This window comes from Aedes albopictus, chromosome 2 (genome assembly GCF_035046485.1).
Source record: "Aedes albopictus strain Foshan chromosome 2, AalbF5, whole genome shotgun sequence".
NCBI lineage: Eukaryota > Metazoa > Arthropoda > Insecta > Diptera > Culicidae > Aedes > Aedes albopictus.
Genome location: NC_085137.1, coordinates 194,745,645 through 194,761,317, shown reverse-complemented (window position 1 = coordinate 194,761,317; position 15,673 = coordinate 194,745,645). Strand labels below are relative to the sequence as shown.

The following is a 15,673-nucleotide window of genomic DNA, read 5'->3' as shown; positions in this document are numbered from 1 at the left end:
CTAATCGCACGGCCACGAGGATCCACATGTGCAGGTTGTTGTTATACATTTTTAATGTATGCACCGTATTTATGCCCTACATAAAATGAGAGAGAGCCACATATTCAGTACCAATGTTGTGTAGGGGGTTGTGGGGCAAGATGGCCACCCTAAGCTTAGGCGCCTTGGGAGCATATACTTTCGTTAGGATGTGGCTGTTTAACACTCATCCCCTTTGTTTCATGTCTTTTCTATCTTCTTAACACAAAAAAGCATTTTATTTTGCACTACGAATGCAAAATAAATTCATTTGAAAAATTCTACTTTCGACATAGAATTTTTGCCATATGGGGCAAGATAGCCACCCCATCGGGGCAAGACGGCCACTGAGTTAAATTTTTACAATTCGTGTGCTTCAATCCCTAATAAACGTTCAATAAACCAAGGTCGAATCACCCACAACACTTTGCCTACAGAGGGTGTGGTATTTGCCAACATTTTCCTTATGATAATGTTTGAAATAAAATTGATAGAAATTTCTTTGAAAATGTTCTATGATTTGGTCCATTTTTTCAGCAAACTTGTTTCTCTCGAAACGATTTATCTGCATATACATTACTACTCTTTTCTTGCATTATACTGTAATTCAACGTCTAGTAGCGAACCCTCTTATGGCGGTTTTCTTCCAGCCCTGCGCCAAAATATTCAATGAAATCAATCATCGTTCAACACCAAATAACTTCAAAGTTGTTCTGAGGTATCATCTCTATCACAGTTAGTTAATTTTAACTGCTCCAACTAATATGAAAAAATATATTTCTGTGGTTTCGCAGTATCTCTAAATATCAATAACAATTTTGAGATTTGCTTTAGATTGGTTTTCGAATGGCGACATAGACTTTACCACAAGTGGCCATCTTGCCCCGAACGATTACGATACGTTTATCATTTTTTATATGATATAATTAATTTGAAACATTGAAATTTTATTGTCGAGGTTTAACAACAGTCACATATAGACACCATTAAAAATTAAAAATAATTTTTAAAACGATATTATTCAATTACACAGCGTAACAAAAATCAGCTTATTGTCTGTCTCAAGAGCAAACTTATGTGTCTCTGACAGATGTTGGGCCGCTGAATCCGAATCCGGGCTCAGATTTGCTCCAACACGTCACAATTTTGAGCTATACCTCAATTTATAGGGCAAAATATGCGATTTTGGGCTTTTTTGACTGCAAGTTATTAGGCATGGAAGTATATTTTTTAAGTAATCAAAAAGTTAGTTGGTCAATTAACATCTAAATTAACGACTCATGCAAAATATTTCGTTTTACCAAATCGGATTTGATAGTTTTAAGCGATTTATGTTAGGTACGATATTCCCCATACAAGTCACCATCCAAAAGTTGCATGCAAGTTTTCATACTAACATAAAATGCTTAAATCTATCAAATTTGATTAGGTACAACGAAATATTTTGCATGAGTCGTTAATTTAGATGTTAATTGACCAATTAACCTTTTGATTACTTAAAAAAATATTTCCTTGCTTAATGGCTTGCAGTCAAAAAAGCATAAAATCGCATATTTTGCCCTATAAATTGAGGTATAGCTCGAAATTGTGACGTGTTGGAGCAAATCTGAGCCCGGATTCGGATTCAGCGGCCCAAAATCCTTCGGAGACACATAAGTTTGCACTTGAGACAAAAAAATGTTACGCTGTGTTACTAATCCTTAAAATCAGATGACCTAATACTATAAGAAATCACTGTTTTTTAACACTCAAACTTTAAACACTATTTTATAGCAGATTTTTCAAACTAATAGTAACTTTTTCGCACATCATAAACATGAAGCATTGTTAATAATCACAACCCACGCAAAAAATATTTTTATGTTGCGAATTAATGCTTAAAATACAGGGTGGCCATCTTGCCCCATATGGCCATCTTGCCCCACAAACCACAAACAAAATGTAATACAGAAAGCTTCAGAAATTATAATTACACTTTGCTTATTAAACAAAATGAACTGTTTTGATGATTTCTAACCACTTCTTTCAGAATACAGCATATTGTGATCACATTTTTGTATTTCCTTCCATGATATGAAGAATAGTCGAGTACTCTAAAAATTGACTTCATTCCCCAAATTTGCAATTTGCACAAAGGTGTTTTTCGATAATTTCAACATTATTTATCACTAGATATCAAATTTTATCTAACTTTTGATTATATTCGCTTTCTGAACAAGTTGTACAAGAAATGCATTCATCAAAACCTGTGAAAAAAAATTTAGAGACGTTTGCACAACATTTTTTCTAACATCAAGTTTCTTATTTTTTAAGGTTTTCTACGGAACATAAGAACTACCACACAGTTTCTTAACTTTTCTGGACACATTTAATTTAAACTAATTATTTTTTCAGCTCATTCGATCCTCCACATGGCATAGCTTGTCATACCATAAAAACGAATGCAATAAGCTGTATAAGTAAGACATTCGTTTGCTTAATACTTATGAAACACATGTGATACAAGAATCACTGTACAATTGCGCTTGAAATGAGTGCCATACTGAAAATTCTCTCAGTTGAAGTCAGTCTTGTTGAAATTTTCTTGACACTGCGTACCGGTGTACAGGAGATTGCAGAGGCGTTTGAAAGAGAAGGTACCAGAAGGCCTCAGAAGAGTTTCAAAGGGTCTCGGGGGTGCATCAGGGGGTCTCAGAGGCCAGGCTTGGAAAGCGTCAATTTCAACACGATTCGTCACGTGAAAAGCCTCTCTCAATGTCATTCCCGATTCAATGACGATGACCAAAAGAGTCTAACAATATTCGCTCATTTGTTGGTCATGACGGAGCGTGACAAGGTTGTTAACAGGGCAATTACCAGCACATAGATGAATTTTGTTATTGTTTAAATCCTTCAAATCATAAATACATGCCTCCTCTATCTATTAAATACAACGACTAGCCTAAATTTGCTTGGACCACGGGAAAATTTTAATTTCAAAACAATATGGAAGTTTTCGTCATGACGCTTGATTATTGCGAAATGACATGACGAAGAGCGCGAGTCTCTCTCTCTCTTCTTGGCGTAACGTCCTCTCTGGGACAAAGCCTGCTTCTCAGCTTAGTGTTCTATGAGCACTTCCACAGTTATTAACTGAGAGCTTCCTCTGCCAATGACCATTTTGCATGTGTATACCGTGTGGCAGGCACGAAGATACTCTATGCCCAAGGAAGTCAAGGAAATTTCCTTTACGAAAAGATCCTGGACCGACCGGGAATCGAACCCGTCACCCTCAGCATGGTCATGCTGAATACCCGTGCGTTTACCGCCTCGGCTATATGGACGAAGAGCGCGAGTGCTCGTTTCATTTTGTGACGATGAAAAAGCCTACTTGTTCATCGTCATGGGATGGTCACGACCAATAACAGGACTGTCAGAGGCGCTCCAAGGGGTGCCAGGGGAGTTCCAGGTCTCATGGACGTTTCTGGGGGTCTCAGATGCGTTTTATGGGGGTTCTCAGGAGGGCTTCAGAGGGTTTCAGGGGCGTTTCATGGGGTTCAGGAGGTATCAGGAGGTCTTAGGGGCGTTTCAGGGTGTTTCAAAGGGTTTTCAGGGGATCTCAGGGGCGTTCAAGGGAGTATCAGGGACAGTTTTGTAACCTACCTTCGTTTTGTTGCTGCAGTCGGGTGTCAGCTTGTTTTGTTAAACTCGTGCGCTACCGTTACCTCTTAAGGGCTGTTTGCAGATCAGAAGGAATTTCTCAGCATATCTTGATGCATGGGAAATTCCTTGCCTGAATCGCTGAGGAACCGTTTTTTCTTCGACCGCAGTATGCAGTTGCGAAGAAATGGCAGTCACCGTAGAAACTTACTGCCAGGAATCGGCCAAGAAGTTTCTTGGGTGATTCCTGTTGAACTCAAAACTGGGCTTTACACACAACACGAACGGTAGAACGAAGATCAATAAACATAAAAAGGGTAAAATCAATGTCGTCAAACACGGTGACATTTTCTGATTCTAACTTTTGGCAAAGATTTCAGACAATTCCGATTATAAGTGTTAATATTTGTTTATTCACACTTGTTAAATTGAATACGACACACATATGACAAACCTGTTTTCGTTATGGAATAGGACAAGAATAACAAAGCCGAACCCCAGAATAAGAATAAGAAGAATAACAAAGAATAACTCCCGAAGACGCTATCGTGGTCAAGTGCATTAGTTTAACATTTTTGTTTCGTACTGTAATACTGTAGTCGGAGACAAAGAGAGCCGAAAATCGACGAAAAGGTGTCAAAAACTAAGATCTCTAACAAAGCTGCTTTTGGCGATTCTAACCAAATCTCATTTTTTTTGTAATCATCAGCATGCAATACTTTTTCGAATGAGTGTAATCCGTTTTGTTCTTTTTAATTCCGCCCTGTTATGGTTTGGTTATCCTTTGACATATACGCGTATTTCGACTATCTTTCTCAGTGTTCCACTTAGTGGATAATTGACACTGATGAAGATTACAAGTGGTAGTCGAAATATACATATCTGTCAAAGTGTAAGCACATGGCTGCATCAAAAGGTACGAAACTGATTACTCTCATTCGAAGAGTGTATTCTGCTTAGAGGGTTCGAAAAGTCGGTACAAGATCAATGCCATATATACTTGTTGTTTTGTACCACATATTAAAACATCATTGTAGAAATTAGGTGCAGTAGGGTTAATTGTTCGAAAAATGAATAGTCATAAGTGAGCGTGTAAAAAGTCGATCAACAGAATCGAGCAACAACAAAAAATCAGTTTTGAAACAGATGTGTTGGAAGACGGACGCGTACGCGAATTCACGACAATGACGCGGTCGGTGGGGAATTATCGTTCCCAGAATAATAAACGCTCGGCCACTTTGCGTTTGAAGAAAAGGAAGATTGTGGATTTACAGTGATTGGATTGTTAGTGTCCGGGGTGTATAATGATTGTATGCACTAGTGAGACGGTACGCGGGTATAATTCAGTGACAGGGCGCCGTCTTGACTTTTTCCGATGAATGGAGCATCAATGCGGTTGGCGGCGTCGGCTGTCTTGGATGCTTTGCGTATGTAGTGATGGAATGCCGTCCGAGGGAGGGTGGTCCAATTAGATTTGTGGAAGTGTTGCATTCATGTTGGAGATTTCAATGTTTTTTTTTTTTAAATGATTGTGCGATGATGTTGTTGATGGTACGGTTATTGGATGCTTTCATACGCTGATGATGGGGTTTGTGAATCAGGTAATGACGTACATATTTCGCAATGAAGAATCTGATTCATTCCTAGTGTGCTATGTTTTACTCGAGTAGTGAGGAAAAATAAAGCAGATAGCATAACCGTAGCCCATAAACCTAGAGTGGCGCCTTTGTTGTGATCCGTTGAGTGTCAGAAAAGTTTGCAAACACCGATTGGTTTGAGAAGTAAAGACAGACGGTTCTCCGAGGGGGGTTTGGAAACAACCTATTTATGAAGACTAATACATGGATCCACTCCAGGCGTATGAAGTAAGTAAGCCTATTGTATTATCATACTCATTGATATAATATACTTCTACTGTTCAATATTTTTATAACTCTTGATGAAACCTAAATGCGTATAATTATGGAGAAACATCAGAGAATACAAGTATGGCTGACACAATGGCCGATTCAGTCCTCTACTCACGTTTTCAAGAGCAACAATCTTGAAAATTCGAAAACGAGAGCTCTCGATTTGGAAAAGCTGCCTCTTTTTATCGTCTATCCGGAATAGAATCAGGAGAGACATTCAATCAAAAGTAGCAATTTTCTTGATCCACTAGTGCGCTGTGTTACTAATGACAAGGAGATAGATGCTCACTTCTTCCGAAATGATTCAGAAAACGTCGCGAGTCGGGTCGTGTCGCGACGCAGTTGTGTTACGTCCGGTTTGGTGGCGGCCCGATAATACAAGTGAGCAAATCCAGGATAAACAAACGCAGCTTGGTTTGATACTTCGTTCGTCAGATTTGTGCCTATTAAGTTTGTATGCAAAATTGCAATGGGATTTTTTGATGTTTCACCTTAAAGCTTGATTTTTATAAAGAAACTAGCTGTACCCGGCAAACTTTGTCTTGCCTACTGCGTTTTTTGACGTTTCAAGTCCCTAGCCAAGCCCAAGTCCCCGTTCAAAAAGTATGAAAACCCGATTTTCAAAAACTCGCAATTTTCCCATGCTTTTTGCCTCATAAACCTTCCTTGGGTGAAAACTAACAGAACAGAACTTAGACGACCCAAATCTGACCATCCGTTCGCAAGTTATGCGCGGTCCCACGTATGCCACTGCATTTTTATATATAAAGAAATATATATAATTAAGAATATGGAAGAGTGTTTGCATGCATCGAATTGGCTCAAGAACGGGCCAACGGAATCACAAAATTTTTCCACTATTGCACTCCTGGAAGGCTCCAGGAGTGTTCATACGAAAAATTAATTATGAATATCGGCCGGGAAGGCAATGAAAATGGACAATTGGAAACTTCATTTTTCGGGGTATTAGTAATTGGCGAATATAGGAAAAATATATTAATTTCTAGCTTGTTGCTTGGATAAATGAAATTTTAATTGAATGAGGGATTATGACTAAGCATCTAATTATGCACTTAAAGGCAAAAGAGAAGTCGCCACACAACATAACAAATCCAACCCAGGAGTGGGTTCGTCGATGGTTTTGAGTGATCATCGGACCTAGTTGGGTCGACACAAATTAAATCCAACTCTGGAGTGGGTTGGTCGATGGATTTAGTTCACCATCGGACCTAGTTGGGTCAAACAACATATCAAATCCAACTCTGGAGTGGGTTGGTCGATGGTTTTGAGTGACCATCGGACCTAGTTGGGTCGACAAAAGTTAAATCCAACTCTGGAGTGGGTTGGTCGATGGATTTGATTCACCATCGGACCTTGTTGGGTCAAACAACATATCAAATCCAACTCTGGAATGGGTTGGTCGATGGTTTTGAATGACCATCGGACCTAGTTGGGTCGACAAAAGTTAAATCCAACTCTGGAGTGGGTTGGTCGATGGATTTAGTTCACCATCGGACCTAGTTGGGTCAAACAACATATCAAATCCAACTCTGGATTGGGTTGGTCGATGGTTTTGAGTGATCATCGGACCTAGTTGGGTCGACAAAAGTTAAATCCAACTCTGGAGTGGGTTGGTCGATGGATTTAGTTCACCATCAGACCTAGTTGGGTCAAACAACATCAAATCTAACTCTGGAGTGGGTTGGTCGATGGTTTTGAGTGACCATCGGACCTAGTTGGGTCAAACAACATATCAAATCCAACTCTGGAGTAGGTTGGTCGATGGATTTAGTTCACCATCGGACCTAGTTGGGTCGACAAAAGTTAAATCCAACTCTGGAGTGGGTTGGTCGATGGATTTGATTCACCATCGGACCTAGTTGGGTCAAACAACATATCAAATCCAACTCTGGAATGGGTTGGTCGATGGTTTTGAGTGACCATCGGACCTAGTTGGGTCGACAAAAGTTAAATCCAACTCTGGAGTGGGTTGGTCGATGGATTTAGTTCACCATCAGACCTAGTTGGGTCAAACAACATATCAAATCCAACTCTGGAGTGGGTTGGTCGATGGTTTTGAGTGACCATCGGACCTAGTTGGGTCAAACAACATATCAAATCCAACTCTGGAGTAGGTTGGTCGATGGATTTAGTTCACCATCGGACCTAGTTGGGTCAAACAACATATCAAATCCAACTCTGGAATGGGTTGGTCGATGGTTTTGAGTGACCATCGGACCTAGTTGGGTCGAAAAAAGTTAAATCCAACTCTGGAGTGGGTTGGTCGATGGATTTAGTTCACCATCGGACCTAGTTTGGTCAAACAACACATTAAATCCAACTCTGGAGTGGGTTGGTCGATGGTTTTGAGAGACCATCGGATCTAGTTGGGACGAGAAAAGTTAAATACAACTCTTGAGTGACGTTTGACGTTTTGAGCCTGGTAAGCTCAATCCAAAATAGCAGGATCATGATCAGAGAGGAGTATATGAGCTGTGTTAGAATATGTAAATTGTAATATGTACAATAATTTGTCGAATATTTTCTGATTTTGCTGCTTGAATGACGTTTTGAGCCTGGTAAGCTCAACCCAAAATGGCAGGATCATGATCAGAGAGGACTATATGAGCTGTGTTAGAATATGTAAATTGTAATATGTACATTAATTTGTCGAATATTTTCTGATTTTGCTGCTTGAATGACGTTTTGAGCCTGGTATGCTCAATCCAAAATAGCAGGATCAAGATCAGAGAGGAGTAGATGAGCCGTGTTAGAGTATGTAAATTGTAATATATAGATTAATTTGTCTAATATTTTCTGATTTTGCTGCTTGAATGATATTTTGAGCCTGGTAAGCTCAACCCAAAATAGCAGGATCAAGATCAGAGAGGAGTAGATGAGCTGTGTTAGAGTATGTAAATTGTAATATGTATAATAATTTGTCTAATATTTTCTGATTTTGCTGCTTGAATGACGTTTTGAGCCTGGTAAGCTCATTCCAAAATAGCAGAGAGGAGTAGATGAGCTGTGTTAGAATATGTAAATTGTAATATGTACAATAATTTGTCGAATATTTTCTGATTTTGCTGCTTGAATGACGTTTTGAGCCTGGTAAGCTCAATCCAAAATAGCAGGATCAAGATCAGAGAGGAGTAGATGGGCTGTGTTAGAATATGTAAATTGTAATATGTATAATAATTTGTCTAATATTTTCTGATTTTGCTGCTTGAATGACGTTTTGAGCCTGGTAAGCTCATTCCAAAATAGCAGGATCAAGATCAGAGAGGAGTAGATGAGCTGTGTTAGAATATGTAAATTGCAATATGTATAATAATTTGTCGAATATTTCCTGATTTTGTTGCTTGAATGACATTTTGAGCCTGGTAAGCTCAACCCAAAATAGCAAGATCAAGATCAGAGAGGAGTAGATGAGCTGTGTTAGAGTATGTAAATTGCAATATGTATAATAATTTGTCGAATATTTTCTGATTTTGCTGCTTGAATGTCGTTTTGAGCCTAGTAAGCTCAACCCAAAATAGCAGGATCAAGATTAGAGAGGAGTTGATGAGGTGTGTTAGAATATGTAAATTGTAATATGTATAATAATTTGTCGAATATTTTCTGATTTTGCTGCTTGAATGACATTTTGAGCCTGGTAAGCTCAATTCAAAATAGCAGGATCAAGATCAGAGAGGAGTAGATGAGCTGTGTTAGAGTATGTAAATTGTATTGCTAATTTAGAGAAAACTTTCCGTTTTACGGTAGAACTCGGCGGCTACCGCAAAGTGGAAATTTTTCTAAAAATCCGCAATAATATGTATAATAGTTTGTCTAATATTTTCTGATTTTGCTGCTTGAATGACATTTTGAGCCTGGTAAGCTCAACCCAAAATAGCAGGATCAAAATCAGAGAGGAGTAGTTGAGCTGTGTTAGAGTATGTAAATTGTAATATGTATAATAATTTGTCTAATATTTTCTGATTTTGCTGCTTGAATGACGTTTTGAGCAGTGTCGAAAAAAATCAGCACAATGATGTTCAATTTGTGCGAAAACGAACACAAATAAACAAACACAGTTACCCATAGACACGAGGCCGAGAATGAACATGACAAAGAAGAGATGAGGCAATGACAGCGGCGTCCTGTGGTGTCATCCACTGTAGTTGAAGTTCAGTTCAGCTGAACTTCAGCTCGATGGATTCGAATATGAATATTTCAATTTGGAATTAATTTATAATGGTTTTGAGCATGAATATACCGATATGTTACCTTAATTAAATGCATTATAGTTACTTTTTGTGAGTGATGTAAAACAATTGCATTTTTTGCTTCTGCATCGTGCTCAATTAAAACGAATTAGTTGAAATTGAAAATACTGACTTTGAGTATCAGTAGGTGGTTGAAGTTCAGCAGACGGCGGTCAAAAGAATTTCGAAAGCATACATTTCTGAGAATGCCGCTCGGGTTGTCAAGACGACTATCAAAACAAAAACAAATCAACGACGCTGGCGCCGCTGGGCGTCGGTGCAGACGGCTGTAATTTGACAATTGCCGTCACTGGTTTTGAGCCTGGTAAGCTCATTCCAAAATAGCAGGATCAAGATCAGAGAGGAGTAGATGAGCTGTGTTAGAATATGTAAATTGTAATATGTACAATAACTTGTCGAATATTTTCTGATTTTGCTGCTTGAATGACATTTTGAGCCTGGTAAGCTCAATCCAAAATAGCAGGATCAAGATCAGAGAGGAATGGATGAGCTGTGTTAGAATATGTAAATTGCAATATGTATAATAATTTGTCGAATATTTCCTGATTTTGCTGCTTGAATGTCGTTTTGAGCCTAGTAAGCTCAACCCAAAATAGCAGGATCATGATCAAAGAGGAGTAGATGAGCTGTGTTAGAGTATGTAAATTGTAATATGTATAATAATTTATCGAATATTTTCTGATTTTGCTGCTTGAATGACATTTTGAGCATGGTAAACTCAACCCAAAATAGCAGGATCAAGATCAGAGAGAAGTAGATGAGGTGTGTTAGAATATGTAAATTGTAATATGTATAATAATTTGTCGAATATTTTCTGATTTTGCTGCTTGAATGACATTTTGAGCCTGGTAAGCTCAACCCAAAATAGCAGGATCATGATCAGAGAGGAGTAGATGAGGTGTGTTAGAATATGTAAATTGTATTATGTATAATAATTTGTCGAATATTTTCTGATTTTGCTGCTTGAATGACGTTTTGAGCCTGGTAAGCTCATTCCAAAATAGCAGGATCAAGATCAGAGAGGAGTAGATGAGCTGTGTTAGAATATGTAAATTGTAATATGTACAATAATTTGTCGAATATTTTCTGATTTTGCTGCTTGAATGACATTTTGAGCCTGGTAAGCTCATTCCAAAATAGCAGGATCGAGATCAGAGAAAAAAATAGATAAGCTGTATTAGAATATGTAAATTGTAGTATGTATAATAGTTTGTCGAATATTTTCTGATTTTGCTGCTTGAATTACATTTTGAGCCTGGTAAGCTCAATCCAAAATAGCAGGATCAAGATCAGAGAGGAATGGATGAGCTGTGTTAGAATATGTAAATTGCAATATGTATAATAATTTGTTGAATATTTCCTGATTTTGCTGCTTGAATGTCGTTTTGAGCCCAGTAAGCTCAACCCAAAATAGCAGGATCATGATCAAAGAGGAGTAGATGAGCTGTGTTAGAGTATGTAAATTGTAATATGTATAATAATTTGTATAATATTTCCTGATTTTGCTGCTTGAATGACATTTTGAGCATGGTAAGCTCAACCCAAAATAGCAGGATCAAGATCAGAGAGGAGTAGATGAGGTGTGTTAGAATATGTAAATTGTAATATGTATAATAATTTGTCTAATATTTTCTGATTTTGCTGCTTGAATGACGTTTTGAGCCTGGTAAGCTCAACCCAAAATAGCAGGATCAAGATCAGAGAGGAGTAGATGAGCTGTGTTAGAGTATGTAAATGATCAGAGAGGAGTACATGAGCCGTGTTAGAATATGTAAATTGTAATATGTATAATAATTTGTCGAATATTTTCTGATTTTGCTGCTTGGATGACATTTTGAGCCTGGTAAGCTCAACCTAAAATAGCAGGATCATGATCAGAGAGGAGTAGATGACCTGTGTTAGAATATGTAAATTGTAATATGTATAATAATTTGTCTAATATTTTCTGATTTTGCTGCTTGAATGACGTTTTGAGCCTAGTAAGCTCAACCCAAAATAGCAGGATCATGATCAGAGAGGAGTAGATGAGCCGTGTTAGAATATGTAAATTGTAGTATGTATAATAATTTGTCGAATATTTTCTGATTTTGCTGCTTGAATGACATTTTGAGCCTGGTAAGCTCAACCCAAAATAGCAGGATCAAGATCAGAGAGGAGTAGATGAGCTGTGAGAGTATGTAAATTGTAATATGTATAATAATTTGTCGAATATTTCCTGATTTTGCTGCTTGAATGACATTTTGAGCCTGGTAAGCTCAACCCAAAATAGCAAGATCAAGATCAGAGAGGAGTAGATGAGCTGTGTTAGAGTATGTAAATTGCAATATGTATAATAATTTGTCGAATATTTTCTGATTTTGCTGCTTGAATGTCGTTTTGAGCCTAGTAAGCTCAACCCAAAATAGCAGGATCAAGATCAGAGAGGAGTTGATGAGGTGTGTTAGAATATGTAAATTGTAATATGTATAATAATTTGTCGAATATTTTCTGATTTTGCTGCTTGAATGACATTTTGAGCCTGGTAAGCTCAACCCAAAATAGCAGGATCATGATCAGAGAGGAGTAGATGAGGTGTGTTAGAATATGTAAATTGTATTATGTATAATAATTTGTCGAATATTTTCTGATTTTGCTGCTTGAATGACATTTTGAGCCTGGTAAGCTCAACCCAAAATAGCAGGATCATGATCAGAGAGGAGTAGATGAGCCGTGTTAGAATATGTAAATTGTAATATGTATAATAATTTGTCGAATATTTTCTGATTTTGCTGCTTGAATGACATTTTGAGCCTGGTAAGCTCAACCCAAAATAGCAGGATCAAGATCAGAGAGGAGTAGATGAGCCGTGTTAGAATATGTAAATTGTAATATGTATAATAATTTGTCGAATATTTTCTGATTTTGCTGCTTGAATGACGTTTTGAGCCTGGTAAGCTCAACCCAAAATAGCAGGATCAAGATCAGAGAGGAGTAGATGAGCTGTGTTAGAGTATGTAAATGATCAGAGAGGAGTACATGAGCCGTGTTAGAATATGTAAATTGTAATATGTATAATAATTTGTCGAATATTTTCTGATTTTGCTGCTTGAATGACATTTTGAGCCTGGTAAGCTCAACCCAAAATAGCAGGATCATGATCAGAGAGGAGTAGATGAGCCGTGTTAGAATATGTAAATTGTAATATGTATAATAATTTGTCGAATATTTTCTGATTTTGCTGCTTGAATGACATTTTGAGCCTGGTAAGCTCAACCCAAAATAGCAGGATCAAGATCAGAGAGGAGTAGATGAGCTGTGTTAGAGTATGTAAATTGTAATATGTATAATAATTTGTCTAATATTTTCTGATTTTGCTGCTTGAATGACGTTTTGAGCCTGGTAAGCTCAACCCAAAATAGCAGGATCAAGATCAGAGAGGAGTAGATGAGCTGTGTTAGAGTATGTAAATGATCAGAGAGGAGTACATGAGCCGTGTTAGAATATGTAAATTGTAATATGTATAATAATTTGTCGAATATTTTCTGATTTTGCTGCTTGAATGACATTTTGAGCCTGGTAAGCTCAACCCAAAATAGCAGGATCAAGATCAGAGAGGAGTAGATGAGCTGTGTTAGAGTATGTAAATTGTAATATGTATAATAATTTGTCTAATATTTTCTGATTTTGCTGCTTGAATGACGTTTTGAGCCTGGTAAGCTCAATCCAAAATAGCAGGATCAAGATCAGAGAGGAGTAGATGAGCTGTGTTAGAGTATGTAAATGATCAGAGAGGAGTACATGAGCCGTGTTAGAATATGTAAATTGTAATATGTATAATAATTTGTCGAATATTTTCTGATTTTGCTGCTTGGATGACATTTTGAGCCTGGTAAGCTCAACCCAAAATAGCAGGATCAAGATCAGAGAGGAGTAGATGAGCCGTGTTAGAATATGTAAATTGTAATACGTATAATAATTTATCGAATATTTTCTGATTTTGCTGCTTGAATGACATTTTGAGCCTGGTAAGCTCAACCCAAAATAGCAGGATCATGATCAGAGAGGAGTAGATGAGCCGTGTTAGAATATGTAATTTGTAATATGTATAATAATTTGTCGAATATTTTCTGATTTTGCTGCTTGAATGACGTTTTGAGCCTGGTAAGCTCATTCCAAAATAGCAGGATCAAGATCAGAGAGGAGTAGATGAGCTGTGTTAGAGTATGTTAATTGTAATATGTATAATAATTTGTCGAATATTTTCTGATTTTGCTGCTTGAATGAGATTTTGAGCCTGGTAAGCTCAACCCAAAATAGCAGGATCATGATCAGAGAGGAGTAGATGAGCTGTGTTATAATATGTAAATTGTAATATGTGTTAAAAAGTGTCGCTAGTCGAAAAGGTCATCGCTAGTCAAAACGTCGCTATTCGGTTTGGTGGTGGCGCCATAATATTACTTATTAGAGAGTACAGGAGAAGGTGAATGTAGAAATTAGGTGCAGTAGGGTTAATTGTTCGAAAAATGAATAGTCATAAGTGAGCGTGTAAAAAGTCGATCAACAGAATCGAGCAACAACAAAAAATCAGTTTTGAAACAGATGTGTTGGAAGACGGACGCGTACGCGAATTCACGACAATGTTCGAAAAATGAATAGTCATAAGTGAGCGTGTAAAAAGTCGATCAACAGAATCGAGCAACAACAAAAAATCAGTTTTGAAACAGATGTGTTGGAAGACGGACGCGTACGCGAATTCACGACAATCATCATCTTAAGTGTTCATGTGGTTTGTTAAACGAATTTTAAAGAAGGTCTTTCACTGATATCAACAGGTCATCATAGTCAGTTTAGTTGTATGTGATGGAAAAAAGAGAAGTGACGGCGACTCTGGTCCCGGGGGCCTCAGGTTCGATTCAGGAAGCTTTTGAGATGTTTCATGATGTTTGTAGGGATTTGTAGAGGGGTTCCTGGAGGTCTCGGACGTTCATGTGGTCTCAGGGTGTTTCAAGGGCGCTTCAGGAGGTCTCTGTCGGAGCGCTTTAAAAAGCTCCTGAAACCCCCTGAAATGCCATTTAAGCTCCTTGGAATCTCTCTCTCTAGAGCAGCTAATATAGAAAGTCACAACATTTCAAAGTAGTAAGGAATTAAAAGTGAACTTAAAAGTGGAGCATTCAAGAAAATCATAGATTTTTTTGTTACTGGTAGCCTTGGCAAATTCGTTCTAGAAAAAACGAGGATCGGTAAAAGATAGGCGTTCGGTGCCTACAGAGAAGTTGTTTGGCATTTGTTTGCTGCATCTCTTCCAAACAAATTTGATTAGGGTGGTGCAAGCCTTAATTCAAATTTGGAATACAACTTTTATATTTTGAGCCATACGCGATCGAGTTCTTCAGCAAAGTTGTAGGCAATGTTATTGCGAGCAACTTTGCCGAAGACTAGCTCTTAATTTGAACGTAGTAGGTCAATTTTAAGTTTTGACTTAGGGTAACCCCTCCAAAAACGATTTTTCATAATAACTTTTTTATTTGAAGAGCACGTAATGACGAATATTTGTTCTGAACATTGCATGTTGCTAAGTCTTGTCATTCACATGGCAGCTTTGACTTAAAAACAATGATGTCTTGAAATGCTTATATTTCATGGAGTTGGTAAGATAAAGGAGTTCTTTAAGCGGCATTTGGAAAATAACATATAAAGCCAAATTTGGAGAAGAAATTACGAGAACGTTATTTTTACATTAGAATAAATTGACTCCAAATCCCCTTAAAAAATCTAAAAACTACATACAGCTTCCGCTCGATAACTGGGCTGAGCTTCCCGAACCGGAGGCTATTGTTATACATATTTTGTTTTGTTTAT

At 37.6% G+C, this 15,673-nt stretch overlaps 1 pseudogene; it reads left to right on the top strand.

The window, feature by feature from the left end:
• Nucleotides 1-7,986, top strand: part of LOC134286311 (uncharacterized) — an 8,586-nt pseudogene extending 600 nt beyond the window's left edge.
• Nucleotides 7,987-15,673: the final 7,687 nt, after the last annotated feature.